General features: G+C 37.8%; 1 protein-coding gene across 1 annotated transcript in view; it reads right to left on the bottom strand.

The window, feature by feature from the left end:
• The window catches only part of MAST4 (microtubule associated serine/threonine kinase family member 4), a 110,607-nt gene that overhangs the window by 84,745 nt on the left and 312 nt on the right, over positions 1 to 25,550 (bottom strand). The gene's annotated exons all lie outside the window — the stretch shown is intronic.

Genomic DNA, 25,550 nt, shown 5'->3' with positions numbered 1-25,550 from the left:
GCTTTGTGCCATGGTACCCTCTCAAGCGGATCCTTGAAAAGACCAAAATCTGCTCTCTTCAAGTCAAGGGTAATGAGCTTGTTTTGCTCCTTCCTCGCTGTCCTAAGGATCCTGAATTCAACCATGTCATGATGGCTACAGCCATTAAGTCTTGCATCATAAACCAGCACATCTCTGTTCGTAAGAACAGCACCTTTTCTTGTTGGTTCCTCTACAGCCTGGAAAAGGAAGTTGTCATCAATGCATTCCAGGAACTTCCTAGATTGCTTGTGCTCTGCTGTGTTGTTCCTCCAGCAGATATCAGAGTGGCTGAAGTCCCCCATGAGGACCATGGCCTGGAAGCTCGAGGCTGCTCCTATCTGCCTGTAGAGGGCCTCACCCACTCAGGCATCCCAACTGGTGGCTTGTAGTAGACCCTCACTATGAAATCTCCTGCCTCTGTCTTGCTGCAAACCCTGACCCATAAAGTTTCAGTGAACTCCTCCTCCAACCCCAGGTGGAGCTGAACAGACTCCAGCCGGTCACTGATGTAGAAGGTGATCCCTCACACCTCTTTTGCCCTGCTTGTCCTTTCTAAACAACTTACACCCAGCCATCCCCACACTCCAGTCACAGGAGTCAGCCCTGAGCAACTTGATCTAGTTGCAGGGGGGTTGGAACTGGATGATTTCCAAAGTCCCTTCCGACTCAAGCCATTTTGTGATTCCCCAAATAGCACTGAGTAGCTTTAGGGAGTGCTTTTCTTGGCCAAAAGAGTAGGCATAATGTCAATACTTGATTAAGTGTCAAAGGGTTAACATCTGCCATGGTCCAAAATTTTCACATGGTTACACATGTGGCCAGCCTAGAAAGTCTGGTGCCTCAGTAGATGTCTAGGAGACATCTCAGAAACAACCAATCCATTTTCAGCTGGGGGAAGGAAAGAAGAAATTATTTATTTTGCTCTGCCTCTTGCTGCACAAGTTGTGCTTCATCTTCCTTTCAACCTGCTCAATTTGTTTGTACCCATCAAAATAATTTATGTTGCCAATGCTACCTTCACATAAAAAGAAGCAGAGGCTTATTGAAACAAAATTCTACACAATACCCTTCATCACATGAAACACTCGGCTCTGCACTACACTCCAGGGACTCTCCACGTGAGAAAAGCCACTAAAACACAAGCTCCTAGAAATATTTTCCCTGCACTATTTCATATTTTAGGACACATTGTTTTTACAGCACAAGCCCCTTTTTATTCCTACTAATCATGAAGAAGTACAACTACATTAATCATATCCTATAATTTAAAAGTAGGAAATTGGGGGTTGCCTGAAGTAGAGAGATGTCACATAATTTCACTTTTGAACCCAGTAGTTCTCTTCTGGTTTAACCCCTAAAATAATTCATATCTGATTACGTTCTAGTATAATTAAATAGTAACAATTACTTTTTACACTGAAGAGCAGGAAATCCAAACACAACTGTTTGTTTCCTCCCTTGCTAAATGTGGTGGGTCTCAGCCTCTCAGAACTATGAGAGAACACTTGTTATTTTAAAACCTTTAGCAAATACTATGGAAGACTCAAGGGGTGAACAGGTAAGACAGTGCAGCTGACAGAATAAAAACTATGTTCCCAGATAAATCTACTAGGAACAAGAGAATCTGATTTTATTTATTCCTACTTAGGCAGGATCCTAAAGCTAAAAGACACTTTTTGATATTAATGTTGATTTTCTAACTGAAAAGCGTAACACAAACTGCTAAATAACTGACTCTCCTTTGATAAAAAGGATCTAAGACATTAAGAAATCTGCTAAAAACTTCTACAACCCATCTGTGTCTTCAATTTCCAATTTTTAAAATACAATGGTGTAAAGTATAGCTTTTCTAGAATGTTAAAATACTTTTATTTTCCCTAGCTTATTGTTGATGCATATTTCTGGGAGACTTCTGCCTTTTCTAGAGTCATGACTCTTCTGACACTGGTAGACTTAACTTTTTAGTTAATTCACACACAAAAAAATAAATTTTATAGCTCATCTTTAAATAAACACATTAGGAACACAGGCCATGTGTGTAGCATGTGCGCATCCGTACATACGTAACTTTAAAATTCTGGCAGAAGGTCATCTACAACAAGAGAATGCTAGAATAGAAAAATCAAAAGAACACTGAATTAAATACTTGAGAAGAGTTGTATGAGCCTTATTTCATTACTCATTATTTCATTAATTAAATGCAACTTCAGCAGTTTGTACACAAACAGGACTAAACAGGTGAGCAGAGTTAATAGCACAAAGAACTGAAAGAAATTCCATTTAAAGTCTGTAGCCTCACTCCTAGGAAAAGTAAGAAAAAAAATAACAAATTTTCCTTCATCTTCCCTCCTAAATATCCTGACCTCATCTTTTCATCTTAGAAACAAGCTTAAGCACATGACTCAACTACAGTTTGTTTCAAATTGTGTCAGTCAGAGGAGGATCTTTGCCTTAGATCTGAAAGATGTGTAAGCGATTTTTAACCTGAACACTTTCGGAAGGCATGACTAGCTGCCTACTGAGCCTTTTACACAACCAGAAATGAGCTTCATCCCTTCTACAGCACTTTGGCACTAACCACAGTGTTTTACTTCCCTATCTACTTTCCTTTTACATATTTGAGAGTTGCCAAATTTGGCAACAGATGTCTAATTTTAAACTAAGCCAATGTGAGGTATGTTTGCACCATTTCTTTAAAAGAATCAATCCAAGTAACAGGAAAATGGTCCTGGTCATTTTTATTTCTGAACTTTTAAATAAAGGTAAGAGACAATACTATTTAACTAAACTATCACACCTTCCATACAACAAGTAATAAACATTTTGCAATTAATATCCTATACTGCATTTTGCTAGGACAGAAGTACTCAGTAGTGCTTAGGCATTTAATACCTAAGTGTTCAGGAAATTAAAAAAAACAACTAAAAAAATCACTACTCAGGTGTTTGAAAACTATACGCTTTACTGGTCAGGAGGACAAAACACAGGTGTTTGATAACTATGCTTTTTACTGGTTAGAAGCCTGAACAGGAACATTTAAGCAGGAGACATTAACCTCTGAAAACAATTACTGTTCCAACGAGATCTCTGGCAGCACTGTCTGTGTCCCACATTTGAGAGTCCACACATTGACTGCAGCTCAGAAACGTAAGTTGGCAAACAAAAGACCCCCTCTCTTTATTGAGACCCACGTTCTCCTTGCCTCCCACTGTCAGTTGAGAAAAAATTTGTTTAATTAAATCATAATTAAGCATCTAGAAGCATTATTTTCCCAGAAAAAAAAAAAAAAAAATTAAAAAAATCCTTTCACAGTGCCCATTCAGTTGTTGGTGTCTGTTGAGCCTGCCAAAGAGGGCATCGATTAATGCCAGCTACACTGCTTTCATGAAGAGCCTGCCTGTTCAGTAGGAACCAGCCGTCTGCAAACTCATGCTGAATTGTAAGCGACCAAACATTCCATGGTCACAATGTCAAGACATCACTGGACACATACCTGCAGCCAGCAATGTGGCATTCTGCATCAGACAAGAGGAGCTATAACAAACTAAGAGTGTTTTTGCCCTTGGAGTCCCCAAACACAGCTATATCCCTTTAATGGCAAAATGACAAATAACTGCTATAAAAAACCTGTATGTCTGGTCTTTCTTTTTTTTCCAGATGAAAACTGAGCTTATGCAACTGATATGACTATTTTTTTAACTAAGCTTTATGAAAAATTTAATTAAAAAAAGCCCAGCATGTGCTGGCAGATAGCTGACACCATTTACAAAACTACAGAAATGACACCATTTACTTATTTCCACCACAAATATTTACCTACTCTTGAGAGTTAGCTGTGTATCTATACTGGTAAAATAAAACAAGGATATTCTGCCTTTCATTGACATAGCTACACCATAAGGTAAAAAGTCTTTTATTGTACAGATTTTCCCTAATGAAAATAAAAATTAACCACAAGAATACAAACTGTCTTTTTCAACTGTAATTGTGTAATAAAAAAAGCTATGTCAGCAGAATTAACTGACTAGCTGTAGCTCAAATAATTACCCCTGTATAAAATTCACAGTGTGCAGACTAGGTCTGGGAGCAACAGCACTACACCTACTGAGGAAGACATCAATTTCACATGCAGATCACACTGCTTTGCTGCACAGTCACAGTGAGGTAATTGGAAACGTCTGAAAACTCTCCAGTGAAGCAATTCAAACATCTCCAGCCACAGTCATCAGAGCAGATGAAAACACAAAGCTTTTGTCACACACTCACACTCATTTGGTTGTTATTTGGTTTATTGGGTTTTTTTGAGCAGGGGGTTTGGCTTTTTTTTTTCGGTAAGGCTTAATCATCAAGCACCACAGAAGCCAGAAAAGATCACATCATAGGATCACAGAACTATTCAGGTTGGAAAAGACCCTTGGGATCACCAAGTCCAACCACCATCCCTACTCTACTAAGTTCTCCCCTAAATCACATCCACCAACACCGCATCCAAACGACCCTTAAACACATCCAGGGATGGTGACTCAACTAGATTACTAGATTACTTAAATCTATACAATGGTAACCATATCCTACAAAAATACAGAAAAAAGACTAAGTCAACCTTAAACACAGACTATACAAGCTATTTATGAAAATTTTACATATACTTTGCCCTGTAAAAATACCCATACCAGGACAGGAGCATTTTACCAAAGTAATGTAATCATTGCTCACAAAGAGAAGTAGGTCAATGAGGATTCATGAAAGCCAATGCAAGTGACTCAAAACAGAAGAAAGAAGAAAAGGAAGAAAATGAATGCAGGGGTATGATTTACACTGTGCAAACAGCTATGAGCTGATAGTGTGAAGAGGAACAATTTCACAATAGATATTTGTGCAATTCACCCTGGTGTGTCTAGAATGAAGTATCACCTAAAACACCTAGTAAAGCAGCATCCACTGTACAGACAAAAAACGCAAACAGTGATAATTTTAGTTGACATTTTAAACATGTTGTTTAACATACTGTTCACAGCTTAAAGCCAACAACCTACCTGACGCAACAGCAGCAATAACTTTAGATGCCAGATCTACAAGTGCTGCTGGCAGCCACAAGAATAAACTGAGATGGTACAGAACTATTGCCTGTCAATCCACGCAACACAGGATGGCATACATCTTAATTAAAACCTAACTATTTAAACAGTATCTGCTCCAATATAAATGGGACTGCAGACAAAGCAAAGGAAAAGAAACCAAAGTGAGCTTGTTGGCAATTGTTATAACTGTGTGGTGGAGTGTGTGCAGATATTCTTCAAGTTCTAGCTTCTGGATCTGCAGGAATGACTTAAGAAGTCAGAGTTTTCAGTATTTGAGGGTAGGATTTTGTTGTTAGTGATTCTGGTTTTTTGCTTTGCAGTTTGGTGATTTTGTTGGAAGTTCAGGTTTCAAGCCCTATTTTGGCAATGGAGAGATTTAATGTGAACACTAACCATCTGAAAACAGACAAAAGTTACCTTCCATCCTTCCACATTAGAAAAGGAAGTGTTAAACTCTTTAGATGCAGTAATGAGCTCCAAATAAAAATTAATGCTGGCTTGGACACACATGAAGTTGAACAGTGTAATTCAATGTATAGTCTTTCCTCTTTACACATTGATCCCTGCAAGAATGGTAGCATTACATAGTTTAAAAAAAAATTCTCAAGATTGCATAATTCTTCAAGAACAGATCTGGCTTTTTAATTTCAGTTAAAATTCCACCTTGAAGCAGTAATGTCAAGGTCAGCAGATACATGATGGCAGAAAGAGTAAGTCTTAAATGGAAAGGTCTAAGTTGTCAACAAATGCAGCTGGAACTCTACAAAAAATTATTTTATGTAAGACTTCATTATTTATAACCTGCGCATTATACAAAAGCTGTTATCCTGGACATTAACGGCATACTTTAAAAAATCACAAAAAATCTCACATTTTTTGTTTACATGGATCACAACAGTTTCGAATTAGCACTTGTGCCTATGGCTTATGTTGGATTTACTCCCAAGAAATACTCACATTTTCACTAAAACAGTATTATGGGATCCAGAATAAGCAAAATTTCCCCTTCCCTCAACTATGCCTTCAAGTTACATTACATTATATTCTTTAAATTCTCCAAGACAAATATAATGCTAGCAATTAAGTCTTATGTAGAAAAGCTAAAACCAAGACTGTCCACACATTTTGTAAAGCTGTACTTTCATGAGGTTACACCATCATCATTATTATTCTGAGGTTCACACCAGTGATTCCACCACAGAAAGTGGTGGAGAGCTGCCCATTACCAATCATCTCTAACAGCATGTACAAGGTTAACCAAACAGTTCAGTAGTTCTGACACATGACTACTCTGGTTCCAGGGAAAACTTGCTTTGGCACACCTTCCACATACTCTCCATTTGATGTAATGGAGACTGGTTCAAGTAGAACTATGACACGTAGCATTCTGTGATCTTCTAACCTCCACAGCAGTAAGAACGAACGTGATGAGACTTTGAACGTGAATCCTTCATTTCCTGGATTTTGCAAAACAGAGGCCTGAAACCTCTAATTTGGTTCAGTGGTTTAATCAAACACTAGACTTTCTATTAATATCAGCTCTAGCTTGGCTTTTCAAACAATCATTACAAATTACCTCAAATAGACTAGGCTCAGCTTGAAAACCAAATGTAGGTATACATCTGAAAAACAAAATAAATGTCAGCAAAAGCCACTTCCTCAAACAAATATAAAAGAGTAGAAACATTTGATGGGATTACTCTTTTTTTCACGCAACCCCAGGCACAAATACAGGCTGGGGGGAGAATGGCTGAAGAGCAGTCCTGAGGAGAAGGACTTGGGGTTGGTAGTAGAAGAGAAGCTCAACATGGGCCACCAGTGTGTGCTGGAGCCCAGAGAGCCAAACACATCCTGGGCTGCATCAAAAGAAGCATGGCCAGCAGGGCCAGGGAGGTGATTCTGCCCCCCTGCTCTGCTCTGGCCAGACCCCACCTGGAATATTGTGCACAGCTCTGGTGCCCTCAGCATACAACAGATACAGAGCCGTTGGAGAGGGCCCAGAGAAGGGCCACCAGGATGATCAAAGTCCTGGAGCACCTCTGCTATGAAGACAGGCTGAGAGAGTTGGGGCTGTTCAGCCTTGTGCAATTCACCCTGGTGTGTCTAGAATGAAGTATCACCTAAAACACCTAGTAAAGCAGCATCCACTGTACAGACAAAAAACGCAAACAGTGATAATTTTAGTTGACATTTTAAACATGTTGTTTAACATACTGTTCACAGCTTAAAGCCAACAACCTACCTGACGCAACAGCAGCAATAACTTTAGATGCCAGATCTACAAGTGCTGCTGGCAGCCACAAGAATAAACTGAGATGGTACAGAACTATTGCCTGTCAATCCACGCAACACAGGATGGCATACATCTTAATTAAAACCTAACTATTTAAACAGTATCTGCTCCAATATAAATGGGACTGCAGACAAAGCAAAGGAAAAGAAACCAAAGTGAGCTTGTTGGCAATTGTTATAACTGTGTGGTGGAGTGTGTGCAGATATTCTTCAAGTTCTAGCTTCTGGATCTGCAGGAATGACTTAAGAAGTCAGAGTTTTCAGTATTTGAGGGTAGGATTTTGTTGTTAGTGATTCTGGTTTTTTGCTTTGCAGTTTGGTGATTTTGTTGGAAGTTCAGGTTTCAAGCCCTATTTTGGCAATGGAGAGATTTAATGTGAACACTAACCATCTGAAAACAGACAAAAGTTACCTTCCATCCTTCCACATTAGAAAAGGAAGTGTTAAACTCTTTAGATGCAGTAATGAGCTCCAAATAAAAATTAATGCTGGCTTGGACACACATGAAGTTGAACAGTGTAATTCAATGTATAGTCTTTCCTCTTTACACATTGATCCCTGCAAGAATGGTAGCATTACATAGTTTAAAAAAAAATTCTCAAGATTGCATAATTCTTCAAGAACAGATCTGGCTTTTTAATTTCAGTTAAAATTCCACCTTGAAGCAGTAATGTCAAGGTCAGCAGATACATGATGGCAGAAAGAGTAAGTCTTAAATGGAAAGGTCTAAGTTGTCAACAAATGCAGCTGGAACTCTACAAAAAATTATTTTATGTAAGACTTCATTATTTATAACCTGCGCATTATACAAAAGCTGTTATCCTGGACATTAACGGCATACTTTAAAAAATCACAAAAAATCTCACATTTTTTGTTTACATGGATCACAACAGTTTCGAATTAGCACTTGTGCCTATGGCTTATGTTGGATTTACTCCCAAGAAATACTCACATTTTCACTAAAACAGTATTATGGGATCCAGAATAAGCAAAATTTCCCCTTCCCTCAACTATGCCTTCAAGTTACATTACATTATATTCTTTAAATTCTCCAAGACAAATATAATGCTAGCAATTAAGTCTTATGTAGAAAAGCTAAAACCAAGACTGTCCACACATTTTGTAAAGCTGTACTTTCATGAGGTTACACCATCATCATTATTATTCTGAGGTTCACACCAGTGATTCCACCACAGAAAGTGGTGGAGAGCTGCCCATTACCAATCATCTCTAACAGCATGTACAAGGTTAACCAAACAGTTCAGTAGTTCTGACACATGACTACTCTGGTTCCAGGGAAAACTTGCTTTGGCACACCTTCCACATACTCTCCATTTGATGTAATGGAGACTGGTTCAAGTAGAACTATGACACGTAGCATTCTGTGATCTTCTAACCTCCACAGCAGTAAGAACGAACGTGATGAGACTTTGAACGTGAATCCTTCATTTCCTGGATTTTGCAAAACAGAGGCCTGAAACCTCTAATTTGGTTCAGTGGTTTAATCAAACACTAGACTTTCTATTAATATCAGCTCTAGCTTGGCTTTTCAAACAATCATTACAAATTACCTCAAATAGACTAGGCTCAGCTTGAAAACCAAATGTAGGTATACATCTGAAAAACAAAATAAATGTCAGCAAAAGCCACTTCCTCAAACAAATATAAAAGAGTAGAAACATTTGATGGGATTACTCTTTTTTTCACGCAACCCCAGGCACAAATACAGGCTGGGGGGAGAATGGCTGAAGAGCAGTCCTGAGGAGAAGGACTTGGGGTTGGTAGTAGAAGAGAAGCTCAACATGGGCCACCAGTGTGTGCTGGAGCCCAGAGAGCCAAACACATCCTGGGCTGCATCAAAAGAAGCATGGCCAGCAGGGCCAGGGAGGGGATTCTGCCCCCCTGCTCTTCAGCATACAACAGATACAGAGCCGTTGGAGAGGGCCCAGAGAAGGGCCACCAGGATGATCAAAGTCCTGGAGCACCTCTGCTATGAAGACAGGCTGAGAGAGTTGGGGCTGTTCAGCCTGAAGAAGATACGGCTTCAAGGAGACTTTAAAGTGACTTTCCAGTGCCTGAAGGGGCTACAGGGAAGCTGGGGAGGGGCTTTTCATCAGAGAAGACAGTGATAGGACAAGGGGTAATGATTTTAAATAGAGAGGGGAGATTTAGTTTAGATATTAGAAAGAAATTCTTCACCATCAGGGTGGTGAGGAACTGGAATGGGTTGCCCAGGGAGGTTGTTGATGCCCCATCCCTGGAGGTTTTTAAGGCCAGGTTGGATGAAGTTTTTTGTGCAACCTGGTCTAGTGCTGGCAGGGTTCTCTGCTCATGGCAGGGGTGTTTGAACTTGATGATCTTTGAGGTCCCTTCCAACCTTAATGATTCTATGAGATGCAAAAATTACCACCATCCATACAAAAATACCTTCCCAAACATAAATTAAATGATACAGTATTCACATAAATCAATGTTAACATTATCACATGCTTTTTAATAATCTCCCTCTAAAAATGTATATCTAAACATTCAATCAAAATTATTTTTAAGTCTTTCAAATATCAGGAAAGTTTGTGCAGGTAGTACACAGTTTAGAGGGGCTGGACAAGTAGTTTGATGTACCTATGGGTGTGTGACCGAATAAAAAGTGACTGATTGTTTTCTCAGCCTAGTTTAAATTTATTACAGAGCTCTGCCTTGTTTTTATGGGGACATGGAGCCTACTGCCTCACTGTGACTAGCAAGAATTCAGCTGATAGAAGAAAGTAATGACAATGAAGGTTTAAAGAGTGACCAATAAAAAAACAATACTCAAGATTATAATTGGTAAACTGCCATTCAACAATTTGTATTTCCTCCCAAAATTTGGTGAAATAGCAATGTAATCTAATAATCTCTTCCTTCCAAAGTGTACATTAGATTTCGTAACATTGTGGAGGCTGTTACTGATTGACAAAGGTTCTTCAAAGAAATAGCATATCCTGCTCTCCTGATTTTTCTTTCTCTTTCCCCACCCCACTCCCCCAGTAAACAAGATCAAACACAAGATTAGCAGGTTCACATCCATTTAAGATAGGAAAGGTACAATATTATTTTCAAAAAATCCACAGAACTCCCAAGAGTTCAAGACTAAAGCTGGACTGAACATTTAATATTACAAGCTCAGCAGATAGCCACTGAAACATTACCCCCTCAGAGCTCTAAAAAAAGTTATGGCAACAATTCCAGAAAATACTATTCTGCTTTTTAATTCTGACTATTTGGTATGTTCTATTAGCCATATCTTTAAAAGAGATATTGTAGTCACTCTCTCCAAAGGACAAATTCTGGACTTCCTATTCACTAATGCCTTCCAGCACACTTTATCACTGTAGAAAAGCACAAACATGTCATTCATCTGTGGTGGAGAAAGGAATCATGCTGCAACGTGATACAACACTACACGTCACATCCTTTACAAGTCTAAGCCTTAATAGCCCAAATGCCTGTGGCCGTATCACCTCGTGCTGTGATGTTGTCACTTCTCAGGGTAGGCTGCATTAGGCTGCTGCAGGAAATGATGACGACCTCTGAGTCAGAGCTAAACACACACCCCAGTATGGTGCTGCAGGGCACAGTGCTGTTTTGCAGATGAATCTGGGCAGCAACCACGTGGGAACATTAGAGATCGCTGCTCTTAGTAAGCATATGGGCAGTCTAGCACACAGATGCGAAAAAGCCTACCAAACATTCAGAAACCTAGATCAACCAAATGTGTCTTCTTCAGTCTTGGGTCACTCTTCAAGACCTCAACCAGCTAATTAAAGAAAAAGTTTAAGTATCTTGGCATTAAGCAAACTCCTGGTTACCTTAAGCTTCTCTACCAATGCTTAATTTCAAACCAACATGACCTTTTGATGGAATTAGGCTACTGAAAACTACACAAGCTAACACAAATAGGTCTGTTATACACTACGCACACACAATTCTATCATTCAAGACAACTTTTTATCACTGACAACGAAGTGTGAAGAGGATGTTTTTGAGAATAAATTTAGCAACATGTAATTACTCAGTTTAATAAAACAACTTCTTATGAAATCGCAGGCCAAGCATAAAAACGTAAATTATACTGATAATCTCTTCAGAAAGTTACCACCACTAAGTACGCAAAGAAGTGCATTGAGGCAAACGTGTGGCCACGGTACAGATTGAAAAGTCAGATTTTCACATTCATGCAAATAAAACATACCTTCAACATGTCAGACATACAAATATTTTAAATAGGAAAAGCAGTCATTATAGATTAATACTGAAATTTTATAAATTGAGTGTGCTGGAAGAAAAGAAATTAAAAACTCCTATAAGCCTGAGGCAAAACGATTATCTTAAGAGTGTTACGGTAAGCTGCCTTCCATCTTAATTCAAACATAGCAAATCAATTGAAATTAATAATATATTATAGATTGATACACTACAAATGGAAAATCTCAGTAACTACTAAGCACACAAAGTATATTAACGCTGTTGCACATTTTCTATTCCAATATTAAAATGCAGCAAGTATGTGAAAAAAAAATCTTTAGCTTTTGTCTTCTATATATTTTTTTTCTTCCAGAAGGATATATGAAAACCAACCATTGTAGGCACGCCTTTGTTAAGTCCCTACAGCCACATTGTTCACCCTCAAGCGAAAAAAAACCCAGCTACACCACTATAGATACAATGGTGCTTTATGGTTGAAAAAGTCTTTGGAGTAAATGGTAATGTATTTTAGACGCTCTTATTATAGGTTGTATCTAAAACTAAATAATTACTGGATTTTTTTCTTTTTGTTCAAAACTGTAAAATTATTTCAGACTGTAGCCTTACTCTTTCAGGCTGCAAAGGAGTCAACATGCAGAAATTCTAGAAAACTGGTGGAGATAAGCTTTGTTCCAAGACTTCTATTTTGAGGAAAGATCTGCCATAAATGAGAAAACTCCACATTTTCTGCTCTCAAGAACAAACCAACTTGGTCCAATATGGAAAGAGCCCAGTGGTGATAAGTGTTATTACTCTTATCCATGAAAAAGTGCTACAAGTCCTCATTGCTCTAGACATCACACACAACAAATGACAGCTTCTGCTGGAAGGAGCTTACACAGTCCTAAAACCCAGGCGTAACATGTAGATGAGACAAACATCTCTGACAGGTTAGAATTGGGTGGGGATGAAGTAAGATGACAGAAAAGGGTGTGCTACAATTTTTGCCCATCAGGACGAGTAATCACCTCCCTACTCATCCAGCCTATTAACTCATTAGCTAATTTAAGGCTTCTATTTGCATCACAGCAGAAGTATGACTGAAGAAGTGATGCACAGAAAGGATAAAGCCATCGTTTCTACAGTCTTTGCTTTTGTTTGGGACCTCTTTTAATGTTTTGTGAACAACACTGCCAGAGAATTCAAGAAAAAAACATCCAAGACTGCTCCAAAATCTATTTCAGTCTCCTCATAGTTGCAGCAAAGTCACAAAGCCAGGAGCAAATTACCTGATCCCTTCCAAATCAGTTTCCTTATTCTGTAACATTTTTACAAGGGAAGTAGCCCTCACTTTTTACAGGATTTAAAAGAATCCATTGCCTAATAAATGCAGTAATCAGTATGTTAATTTAAAAAATGACAAAACTCAAATGCCTGAAAACCAAAAAATAGGACATTGCATACGTACCTTGAGAACATAAAGCACCACATTCCTTCTGAATCATATTACAAAGAACTGTATTTTAACTACTTGGTTTCTAGTGTATCTGAAGTGAAGTCCTACACTTACTTGTTTTCACTTGTGTTGAATAGTTGTGTTGTTATTTGCTACCTTTGCCCTCAGATTTACTATGGCCTAGTGATAAGTGAAGTCATACACTCATGGTTTATTCGTTCTATGTTTACAGGATCTTGCTACCTATCACAAAAGTGGCTTTGTAAAAATATCGAGTTTGATGAGAAGAAAAAAATTTTGGCAGCATAAACTGTTCAGGTGAAGTATCTGTAAACATGTATGAAAACTAGAATAAAAACTGTGTCACCATCTTTGCTTCTGGATGTGTGACATTATGTGCACTGCAACTGTACTTCCTAAGAGGCTTCTCTGTAACAGGGAACAGCAACACAGAACAAAGTCAGTTGTCAAACTGATCCCTCCTCTGACATTAGCAATGTCCATAACTACAAAAGGTTTTTTCATATAAGCTTTTCCATAAAATAGGGTAATTTTACAGCTTTTCAAACGTTTGCATCTTCTGTTACATGCATGTTTAATATGAATACTTTTATTAGAATAGTAACACCTTTGTGTAAAAAAAAAAAAAAAAAAAAAAAAAAGGCAAGCAAGCTTAAAAAGTAAATTCAAATTACATAAACCTTGGTAGATATTCTATTATTCTACATGCATACACCACCCCCATATTAAATCTAAGTAGAGCAACATTTCATTAGGATGCTGGATTTCTAGTATGCACTGGGTGTTCCTGCCATATAAAGTGCTCAAGCTCCTGGACCCTAATCTTTGATTGTCTCTACTGGATGAGCTTTACTTCATTCTTGTACTGTGTTTTGGAATGATCCAATTATTTTTCTACAATATGAAACCTGAAAGCAGCTATATGGATAATTTCTTAAAGAGTCTAAATTGACAAGTGGAATGCTTTCGCCTTACACTGTACAACCATCTTCCAACAGCATCTTAGCAAGACCGGTTCCTTCAAACAACTCCCACACACTTCCGTTTTTTTCAGACAGTCTGGCCCCCCCAACAGGGTAAAAAAAAAAAAAAAAAAGTCAAGTGCTCCCCGTGTGGCCTTGCAGCCACACCATGTTGTTGGCCCACAGGTCAACTTACTGGGGCAGGTGCCTTTCAGCAAACACAGCGTTACTGTTCTCTTGGTACGACATGAGGAGAAAATCAATTTTTACCATACCAACTGAGGCAGAAAACACAAGACAGTCCTTTGGACCTCTCTTCAGATTGCTTCCTCTATTAATATCCATCTGTTAACCCTTGGACTGGATTTAAGGACTCACAATCCCAAAAAATGTAGAGAACTTTTTTTTATTTTTATAAAAAGACTGGCCCGGTGTCTCTGAGGCCATTGCTAGGGTTAGTGGAAGATACAATAGCATCAGCAATAAATCAGTAGAGGTAGAACACAGCTCACTTAAGGAACAAGAGGTGTAAAAAGAAAGCTGGCCAGAACAGCAGCAAGTCTTCCAGATTTTCTCCAACTTGTCAATGGTTGAACACATTAACTTGACTGGGAGGACCAAATTACTAAATCTTTAACGCTATTATGCTGTGTCTCGCTTCATGTAGTCTGTCAGAGTAGGTGATCCTACTGGTTTCTTCTTGCCTTATAATTTATGAATCAGAATAAGGAAACACATGATGGTTAAAAGGTATTAATTTATAGATAATTCTGAATGCTTAGGTCTGACCTATACAGACAATTTGCATATTTAATAAAATAACCTAGCATATTCATATGCTCTAGTATGTTTTGTATTTCCTTTGAGACATTTCCTTTACAGAAAATTAAAATACCAGTTTGCAGTTCTAAGATTTGAGGAAGACACAAGAAAAAATGTGAAGAAACTTGATTTTCCAACTTGAAAAAAAACAACCAAACAGGAAGTATGTTTCATTTTTTGCTTTTGAATTTTTTCCACCAATAGAAATCAAAACCCTTGCAGAATATGGTAATATTTTGACATTTGGAAAAATAGAATAGAATCTGTGAGAAACAAGAAAGCATGAAGGGAAAACCTAGATACAAGTTCGTTTCCCAACAGTACTCATGTTCTCTCATTAGTCATAGGTCACAGATGGGAAGGAGAAGACTCCAAACACAACAGTTCAATCATAAAAACATGGCAGGAGGGCCAGGGAAAAAGCCCAATCACCAAGCCTCAGGTAAGAAAAAAATAAATACAAGAATACAAGCTTGCTTACAACATACGTTCTATAGTTTCTTTGTCTATTATGGGGGGAAGCAAAAGGAAGGTCTTCTGGTAAGACTTGATGATACAGTGAACTGACATAATCATCCTTTTGCATGGGGTGTTCATAGACATAGTGAACAGAGCCAATTGGACCTGTTTGACTACCTTTGCTTCTAGTATTACAGTGCTTACAGAAATTCCCTTGACATACCCATGTGTAAGAACAAGCTAGACAGGCCTGGACTCACTGAAAAAGCAGATTTGTAAAACAAATGTACACAATCTACTTATTAGTTATTAGTTAACTCTGAGAGGGTTAACAAGTAATATCACAAAGGATATTAGTTGATTATGACTTCTCACTGAACAGCATTGTCAGATAAAGGAGTTAACGTTCAAGCATCCTCCCAGTTTTCATAAAAGGGAATTAAAAAAGCCATGTGTTGATGTATACTATGAAAACTGTCCTGACAATCAATTCTGGTGAACACCAAGGCATCTCTTAATTGAAACGAAGTCTGATTAACTCCTATTGTCAGTATCTAACTTCCATTTCATTGGTGACTGGATTATTATGTTTATATTTGAGCTATATTGAATCTGTAAAGATATATTTATCTACTAAAGATTCTGATGAAGATTTTTGTCCTCCCTCAGTCAGCAGAGACTGTAAACAACAGGAAATGTCCATGACCGAATACAGAATTTCACTCCAGATTATTAGGCTCATTGATACTAAGCTATGTATCATTAAATTACACATATCTGTCACAAATAATTATCAAAAGAAGAACAAAGGAAGCTCTCTTTTCAATGGTTTTATGTCATCCCACAGCACTACATCATCTACAATCCTCCTGCAAAATTTTCATCTCTCATGTTCCATTCACTCTCCAAAGCCCCTTTAGGGTCACCTTCCCTCACTTTTATTTAGTTATCCACAGTGCAAGAGATGCTTCATGCAGTTACTGCAAAGGCATCTCTGGGACATCTAGCATCACCACCTTTTGGCTGGAAGAAGGTCCTGCCTCCCACTTACAGCAAACTCTGAGAAGGGGAAGTTTCAGGGTTAAAGTACATACTTTAAAAATATGCTATTCTTAGGACTACAATTTTGTTGTTGTTGTTTTCTACTTTTGATGTTTCTGTGTATTTTTATGTAGGAATACTTTTCCAGAAAATTCCAGTAGTTGATCTAAGAAGTGATACCACTTAACCAAAGAGTACTTTAAGTATAAGAGGAATTTAAATTAGATTATACTCAGATTTATCAGAGGAAGCTCGGCCAGTTCAAACTATTGCACTTACCCTCTTTACAAAAACTTCAGGATTTAAAACTGATATATAAAAGCATTATATTTAAATGCACTTAAAAAAATTAAGATTTCTGATTAAAAGCTTTGATAAAACAAATTACTATTCTATTAACTCTTCTCTATCAGGTATGCATTAAAAAAATAGCAATGGATCACAAAAGCACTGCAAGTTGTTCCACATTAACAAATCTTTCTCTTCTGACAAGTCAGACTCTGCTCAGAAGCCAGAGCCAAATCTTGTAAAGGATGGGGGGCCAGCAGCCCAGAGGGAGAAGACTGTCAATGTAGTGCTCCCAAATGCATGCAAGAAAACAGCTGGGGGAAAAAAAAAGTCTATCCTCCACTACTGTTTCAATGATTAACATCTTGAGTGCTACTTAACACAAGCACAGATAACAAGTAACAGCTTCAAACAAAGCAACTTCTAATTTATTAGCCTCTGAAGTTGAGCTCCAGACAAAATTAATATCCATAAAATTATCTAAACAAACAAACACAAACAAAAAAAACCCCACACAACAAAACCAAAATTAAAACAAAAAACAAAACCACAAAACAAACAAACAAAAAGGTACATTATACTATCAAGAGAATCTTTCCCCTATTTCTTAAGGAATAGGGATAGATGCCACAGTATTTCACATAATGTAAATGCTGCACTAGTTTGCGTTGGTCGAATACAAAATTTAAAGAAAGAAACCAGCCTCCTCCAGCGGTGGAACAGAACCAAGTGTCTTGTTCAATTTGGGAAGACAAGCCACATTTCCCAGAAACAAACGGTTGCACTTCGGGTATTTTCAAAAGCTACCATAAATACCATAAATATCCTTATAGATGGAAAAGCATGTAGCCTATCTATGCCTAGATGTGCCTCTGAATAAAGCTCAAGCACATAAGTTTTTTGCAGTTTTTGAACTGACCTCGTAGTATCAATGCCATTCAGCTTCTCAACAAGTATTAACAGCTACTGAGTATTTATGTATACAAATGTCTGTGCACCCACACATGTATTTATTTATGGTTAGTACAGGTATATGCATATATACTGATACATATGAAAATAAACAAAAGATACAGATAAAAATTTCCCCTCCAACCCTGCAACAGGTAAGTTTACATTCATGCAAGTCCTCTGAAAACAAAATAATAAGAATTCTGTCTGACACATAAAAAATGTTCATTGATGCATTTGCTAACTGACACAAACAAAAGGAACAGTTTAGTTTACAACTACCTTATTGCTTGAGAGAAATGATGTTTTTTAAACTCTGCAATGCAATGCCATCATAGCTTCCTTTTTATGCACCCCAATCTGAATATACTGCAATGTTTGTTGTATGTTTTACTTGTTGCATATCATAGAATCATAGAATCATAGAATCTTAGGGGCTGGAAGGGACCTCGAGAGATCATCTGGTCCAACCCCCCTGCCAGAGCAGGGTCACCTAGAGTACATCACATAGGAACGCATCCAGGTGGGTTCCAGGGCTCTGTCACTCTCACAGTAAAAAAAAAAATTCGGATATTCACCTTGAACCTCCTATGCTCCAATTTGCACCCATTACCCCTTGTCCTGTCACTGGTCATCACTGAGAAAAGCCTAACTCCATCTCCCTGACACTCACTCCTTACATATTTGTAAACATTGATGAGGTCACTCCTCAGTCTCCTTCTCTCCAAGCTAAAGAGACCCAGCTCCCTCAGCCTTTCCTCATAAGGGAGATGTTCCACTCCCTTCATCATCTTTGTAGCTCTGCGCTGGACTCTTTCAAGCAGTTAATGGCTTTAAACTGGAAAAGGTGAGATTTAGGCTAGACACTAGGAATAAATTCTTCACTTTGGGGGTGGTGAAATCCTGGCACAGGTTGCCCAGGGAAATTGTGGCAGCCCCATCCCTTGAAGTGTTCAAAGACACGCTGGATGGGGCTTGGAGTGTGATCTAGTGGGAGGTGTCCCTGCCCATGGCAGGGGGTGTGGAACTAGATCATCTTTAAGGTTCCTCCCAACCCAAACCATTTTATGATTCTAAGATAATAAAACACTAAAAGGGCTGATGGTATATCAATTTTTATTAAACTAAATTATTTCAGCACATAACACTTTGCATTATTATTTGTTTCAGCGAATTAAAAAGCACTAGGAATGGTATTTCTTTAATAATCAAGATGCTTAACACAGGACTACACTAGTCTCTCCATTATTAACACAAATTTTTAAAATTTCTTATATGCATAAGCTTACAGAAATTGATTCCCTTTAAAAAAACTGAATACATCTCCTTGATTTCCCTGTAATTTATTTGGTTGTTAATAACTATGTTTTAAAGTAGTCTAGCTAAAAAAGACAGGCACTTTGATCACATATAAAGAGACAGTTGCCTACCAGTACGGAGTGCCTCATTTGACACAATCTTCAACATTTTTTGATGGGGGGAAGAAAAAGTTCCAATAGTGGATAACCTTTTAAACATTTTTCTTTAACACAAGATTTTAAACCTAGGTTAAAGCCAAATGATAGAGATCAAAAGCAGGCTACTACATGCTAGAACATCTGCATAATTACTGCATATACAGAAAAAAAGAACGGGTGGGATAAGGAAATTGCAGCAGTTTTTACTTTCTAATCACCAAACTGAACATGCCAGTATTTCATGGGAATAACAGATTCTACTTACAATAATAATTACAATGTTTCAAGAACAATAGAGCATGACGGTTTTCCTTATTCCTAAACAATTATTTAGGGAAGACTACTGCTAACTGAAAGAAAGGGCAAACAAGCTGATGTATTTATTCTGGCATAACCCCAATATTTTTGTACTCATCTGTCAGCGGCAGGAATACCAGCAACATGCAGTTAGTAGCTCTGAAGTCTCTCTACTGGGTAGATCGATCTGGGAATTGTTCTGGTTTACAGTACTTCTGAGATATGTTTATATTTACTGAGAACCATGCCAAAAGTTTTCTAGTTCACTACTATGCAATTTGGTTTGAGCACTTCAAGTAAAACCACAGAATGGACCACCATGACATTTAAGGCTGCACTGGAAGTGGTTTTTGTGGTGTTTTTTTTTCATCTCAGCTGTATTCAGGCGGATGAATCTACTGAAATAAATCTTATAATACTAATATGTATCAACAGCATATAGAATATCTACTGCCACAAAGCAAAAGTACTGAAATATTAGTGCTGAGAAGCAGGTGGTCTAAGAAATGGATAGAAAAATGCCAAGTATATTAAGTGTGAGTAATCTCCTTAAAGATCCCTATCAGTGTACCTTTAAGTCACATGAAAAATTAAGTCAAGTAACCATACACGGTGTTATGCAGTAGACCTCCACATCACATGAAACTCAGAGTCCAATATATGACACGTATTATACCTAGACACAATTTTATGTATTACTATATATTCTCATGAGGGACTTGTAAATTTAACAGTTATTGTAGCCAGTGAATTTGCAAAGGTTCAGAGGCAAAAATCCTCTGAAAGGTTCCCAAGAGAAAATTCAGGAGCTGTCACTGAATGTGACATCCCTACTGAATAAGGCTGAATCAAAGGTAAGTGAACTTTCTGGTTTTCCTCCATTCAGGAAATACAGTATGGCACACACATATACATCCTGGTGCCATCTCAGTGTTCCTTCCAACAAATTTATCTCCTACTACACCTTTTTCTAATGACACATAATGTGACACTTTGACCCATGTCTACAGCCTACAAATAACATGGCAACATAGACAGAACAACTGAATGCAACACTGAAGAGTTTTACACCATTACTATATGAGTGTGACATCTAATAAACTTCATTAAAATGTTCAACCTAAATCAGTTAGCAGTATCTCTATATTCTAAACACGGTGGCTCAAAATATGGAATAATTTCCTGTCTCCTAACTAAACAAGTAACTACAGCACTGTCTCCTACTTTGTAAGCCATGCGCACTGACGTGTAATAAATACATGGGGAATCTACCCTGAAATCCACTTACCTGATCACCAATTTCCAGCTGTAGCAAAGAACTACCAAAGGCAAGTCCATCAATCAGTATGTGCAGCCACACAAGTAGATATATAGCTTACTGCTACCAAAACTTTTAAGCTCTCTGACAGAAAGTGCAGCAGAAGAAGCAACTACTAATCGTTGTATGAGTGAGCTCCTGTGTACTTAAAAACTGTATCTGAGAAGGATCAGTCGGCTTCTAATACAGTAAAAACCGTAATGGCTTGGTAGAGGATCAATTGCAGAGGTAAACCAAATTCAAACATAACAGGAGGACTGAATCTGTGTAATGTGCCCACATCATGGGGCATGTCCCAACAACCACAGGAACATGAAGGGACATCTGGACTACTGTCATTTTGATTCCCTGCGTAAGGAAGACAAAGACTGTCTCCCACTGAGTAACAGCAGACATTAACCACAACCATGAAAAAAAAATAAATTACAGCTTCTTTCTGCATCTTTCAGCATTTTGCTAATTTCCTAAGCTTCTTTTTTATTTTTACTCTTATTTCAACTTTCCTTAAGTCTTCTACAGCAAGATTCTTTGGTCAAATCCTAAAGATGTCTGTTTAATTACAACAAACCAGGATTTTTTCAGATTAAAAACTAAGCACAGAACAGGAATATGACCAGATGAATCCTCACCAGTCTGGCTGAAGCTAAGAAACAATGATGGCTCACTGGAGAAAACTGATCATTGCCAACGTTTAGACTGTAAGCAGAACCTGAAATACATTAAACGTCTGAACCAAAAGATTAGCTAAGTACACCAACAAGAAAAAAACAACACATTCACTTTGATGGTGAGACTGTAAGACTATCCTCCTAACACAGCCCTTTTAATGTGAATGAAAGGAAATAAAATTACCAAGACACATTAACACTTCACTATGCTGCACAAGAAGCAGTAGGATCAGTGGTCCAACAAATAAACTTCTAACAAAACATACTCAATGACAATGTGTTCTGAAAGCACAGATAGCCTGCACAGAGGTATTTCTTATTCCTCCCAGTTTTGGGATAACAATCTGTCTAAATTTAACATTTATTAGGATAACAGCTCACTCTCTCTTGCATGTAGGAATTGAGGTGAATTAAGAGGGTTGAAAGTAAGGAAGAGCTCTTCAAATCCTCACACTCCAAAACTGACATGAAAAATAACTCAAATACAGGGAAAAACAATTATTTTTTAACTTTCAACTGATGTTTACTCATATGTAACAAAAGTAAAATAACACAAGTTGGAGCACTGACAGATTCAGCTGGCATCAATGCAATCATACTTACATTTCTGTGGCTGCTTTTATGTCAGTATGTGTGCTTGCTTTTCTTACATCACCAACAGGACCACTTTTAACACCTATTACTAAACAATTTATACTATATTTACATGATTATACCATGGTGACAAAGGAAAAAAACCCATGATCTACACAGGAACCAATAGTGAGAGTTTACATCATAACTTTAAAATCACTGCATCTACTCAAACTACCAACTCAGAGAAGTTAAAAAATTCTGCTCAGGAACCATGCTGCGCCAAAACTAATAAAACTAGTTTGACAAATCTATTCTCTGAGTTTCCAATAAAAGTTACAATTTTCCTTTTAACATTTCAGAAATTATTATGAGCTGTTACAATGTACAAAACATTCATCAATCCTCAAGTAATAATTCACTGTCCTACCAGGAAATTCTCAATACCACTTCAGTGACTGTACACAAGTAACATGAAGTTTCAATACAAATCATCAAGGAGTCTACTCTGGCTGGGAAGCAACTGGCCAAGCATTCATAATTCCAAGCCTCTGGGGGTGGGAAAATCAATCCACCTCTGAGTCAAAGGAAGAACCATCGTAATAACACCATTCCAGTGAAACTACTACAAAGAAGCAAGAGAAAAGCATACACTCACACAAGCACAAAAAAAGAATCATTGGCTTCTTGGTTCTGAAGAAGATACATAAAGGCAAGAGAAGGAAGAGAGAAAGAGGTAGAAAAGAACTACATACATAGCCCAGAATGAAGCAGAAAGTGACGTTTTTATATGAAACAAGTGTGTGCGCACATCTATCCATACGTAAATCTATACGCTGATCTATCTTAATAAATATGTACATTGCATACAAACACAGAGATCACCTTCTTCTCTCTGTCTCTCTCATTTTTTACTCCAGACAATGCCATTTCAGGCAGAAACCTGAAATTAGTACTGTGAAGGGTACACACACCTATAGCAGTAGAAAAACAAGTTCACACATGGTGGTGTACATGTTTCTTCTCCATAAAAGCACATGGCGTTATCCATGTGGTTTATAGGCTCAATGATTTGGATAACAAATGTCTCCAATTTATAATTGAAGAGAATATTTCTACCTGCCAGTCCTGAAAACCCATCATGACTTGAAAGTCAGGCTGGGATATTTCTTGTTTAGCTATCACTTCCAAAAAGAGCTAGTGCAACTGAAATGCAGTGAAGTCTACTGCTGGAAACAGAAGTAAAAAAATCTTACTGATAGACATGAGTCTGAAAATGACACCATCAACTTTTATGTCCACTTCATAACTGAGCAGTCAAACACAACAATGCAACCTGAAGAAGAATAGACTATCTTTTCATCCTTTACTTCTTAAAACCTTAGCAAAGGAAAATAAATGCCTACATCAAGGCAATCTGTACAAATAGACAATATTCTTAGTATTAGCAGACAATTCTCACTATCCCAAGTGTGAAAAAAACAGGACAATGCTCACAGAAAGGATAGGACCTAGCAGGCCACAAGAATCCTGATAGTGTAGGTAAAAGTAATTGAGCAGGCAAAAGGAACCTCAGAGGCAAAAATACCCAACCAAAACATAGAATTAATGCATCCCAAAGCCAACTGTGGATAAAACCAGAAAGAGCACTGAACATCCCTTGTAAAGTTTTCATGAAGTACCAAGGCTTGTCATCAGCTAGACAATAGTGTTGTTTCATAGGCAGTGTTACTGCTAAGAAAACCACTCTTGAATCAGGGGACACAAAACTTTCGCTTAAGCACAGCCAAGAGATTCAGATCACAGGAACAAGATTCCCTTCAAGCCTATTCACAGCCTACTCTTTTGTGCTCTAAAATGCCTGGAAAGCTATACAAAACATAAGCGGCTACCACCAGCCAGCAGCACTCTTTTATAAAGTGAAGGAATACTTTGGCATGTAAGCAGCTGTTATTCCAGTCTTCCGTATAACAGCTGGATCTATGGCTGACTGTGAGCCTGTGAAGATAGTCCAGAGGAGATACAGTTCAGAATATCTAGACCCAGCTGGTAACTTAACTAACCCAAGCCCATTTCTGCAGCAGAATTAGGAGAATCCGCACTGTCCATTATTGTTTTTATTTTCTCTGACAGTTTTCTCACTCAGGGATCTTTGATTTAGATAAGTATATGACTTATGAGTATAGAGGAGCAGGGGACTGGTCCACCTTTAAGAAGAGAGCAGAAGTGGTGGGCTGGTCAGCCTTCCCCTAGAGATAGCAACAGAGCAGATGTTTAGCTCCTCATCAAGACCGGAACCAGACTGAGAAAGGAGTAAGCAAAGTAGCCTTGAAACTCCACTGCTGGCTTTTTAGTTTTAGAGCACTATGATATACTGATTTTGCTACAGAGAGGGCATTAAATATTGAATATCCCTCTAATATATAAAACAATACTGCATATACTATTCACTGACACATAATATACATTATACTCTTGAGACAGTATTCAATGTTGCTTTAAAAATTCTTTAAACTATTACAACAAACCCAGTAGAGTATTAAATGTGTTTGAAAAGCAGGAAGGCATCAAGATATTTTAAAAAGAGAACTGGCGCACAAGTATTTCATGCTTTTGGTAACTCTACCACCTCTCTCCTCAACCTGCCATGCAGCCATCCACTTTTTATTATAAAAGTTGTTTCTAGGTCTTCACATAGCTGAAAACATCCTGAGTAAAAAAGTGAAGATGATTTTTATAAGTCCCAGCATATTCCCTGTTTTAAACACAGATATATTCGCAGCAGAAAAATGCACAGTCTACTTGGACACTCACTCTTTTACATAAGAGTAAAAAAAATATATATGAGAGATGGATAGTACTTAATTATCATTTAACTCAACACTTACAGCTACCCTAAGTTAGACACATGAAGAACAGATATACACTGATGAACAGTTTTGCATTCGTGTGAAATAAGCCACTTGGTTTTCCTATTTTAAGTTTTCGGCCATTCAACAGACAGTTATTCTTTCTTTTTTAAAAATATCAGTACATAAATACTTAAGGCTAAGGAACTGATCCTCTATGCTGCTTGCTTTGTGCCAGCTTTTCAGCAAGCATGAGAAGAAACATTTCACACACATTCTTCAATGACAATACAGAAGCTAAAACTGAAGGTAGTTTCACAGACAAAAGTATAGAATAAATAACCAACTGGTATGTGTCAAAATGGCACACGATGTAGTACTGAAGAAAGTTACAAACTTATACAGACTTCCACTACTCCTTGTCACAGAGGCATCGACTTAACTGCAAAGGATACCACGGCCCAAAAACTGATCAAGATGTGAGAGCCAGTCAGTCTTCTGTCCACTGATGGCACAACCCTGTAACTTTTTCTTTAGTACTACTTCCAAACCTGTTTTTCCTACTGACAACATTGAAAATGCTTCGAAAATAAAAAGGCCATTCCTGTATTAAAAAACGTCAGCTAGCCTGTCCAAAATTACAGTAATTATGCAAACCTGTCTCTTTAAGAACACCAAACAAAGTAGGCTATCCTGAGCTGGCCATATAAAGTATATCTACTCAGGATAAAAGGTCAAATATTTAAGAGAAAGCAGAAAGTATCTTAAAA

This window comes from Chaetura pelagica, unplaced genomic scaffold (assembly GCF_000747805.2).
Source record: "Chaetura pelagica isolate M959 unplaced genomic scaffold, ChaPel_1.0 scaffold37, whole genome shotgun sequence".
In the NCBI taxonomy this organism is placed as follows: domain Eukaryota; kingdom Metazoa; phylum Chordata; class Aves; order Apodiformes; family Apodidae; genus Chaetura; species Chaetura pelagica.
The sequence above is the reverse complement of the archived record's forward strand: the minus strand, read 5'-3'. Positions and strand labels throughout refer to the sequence as shown.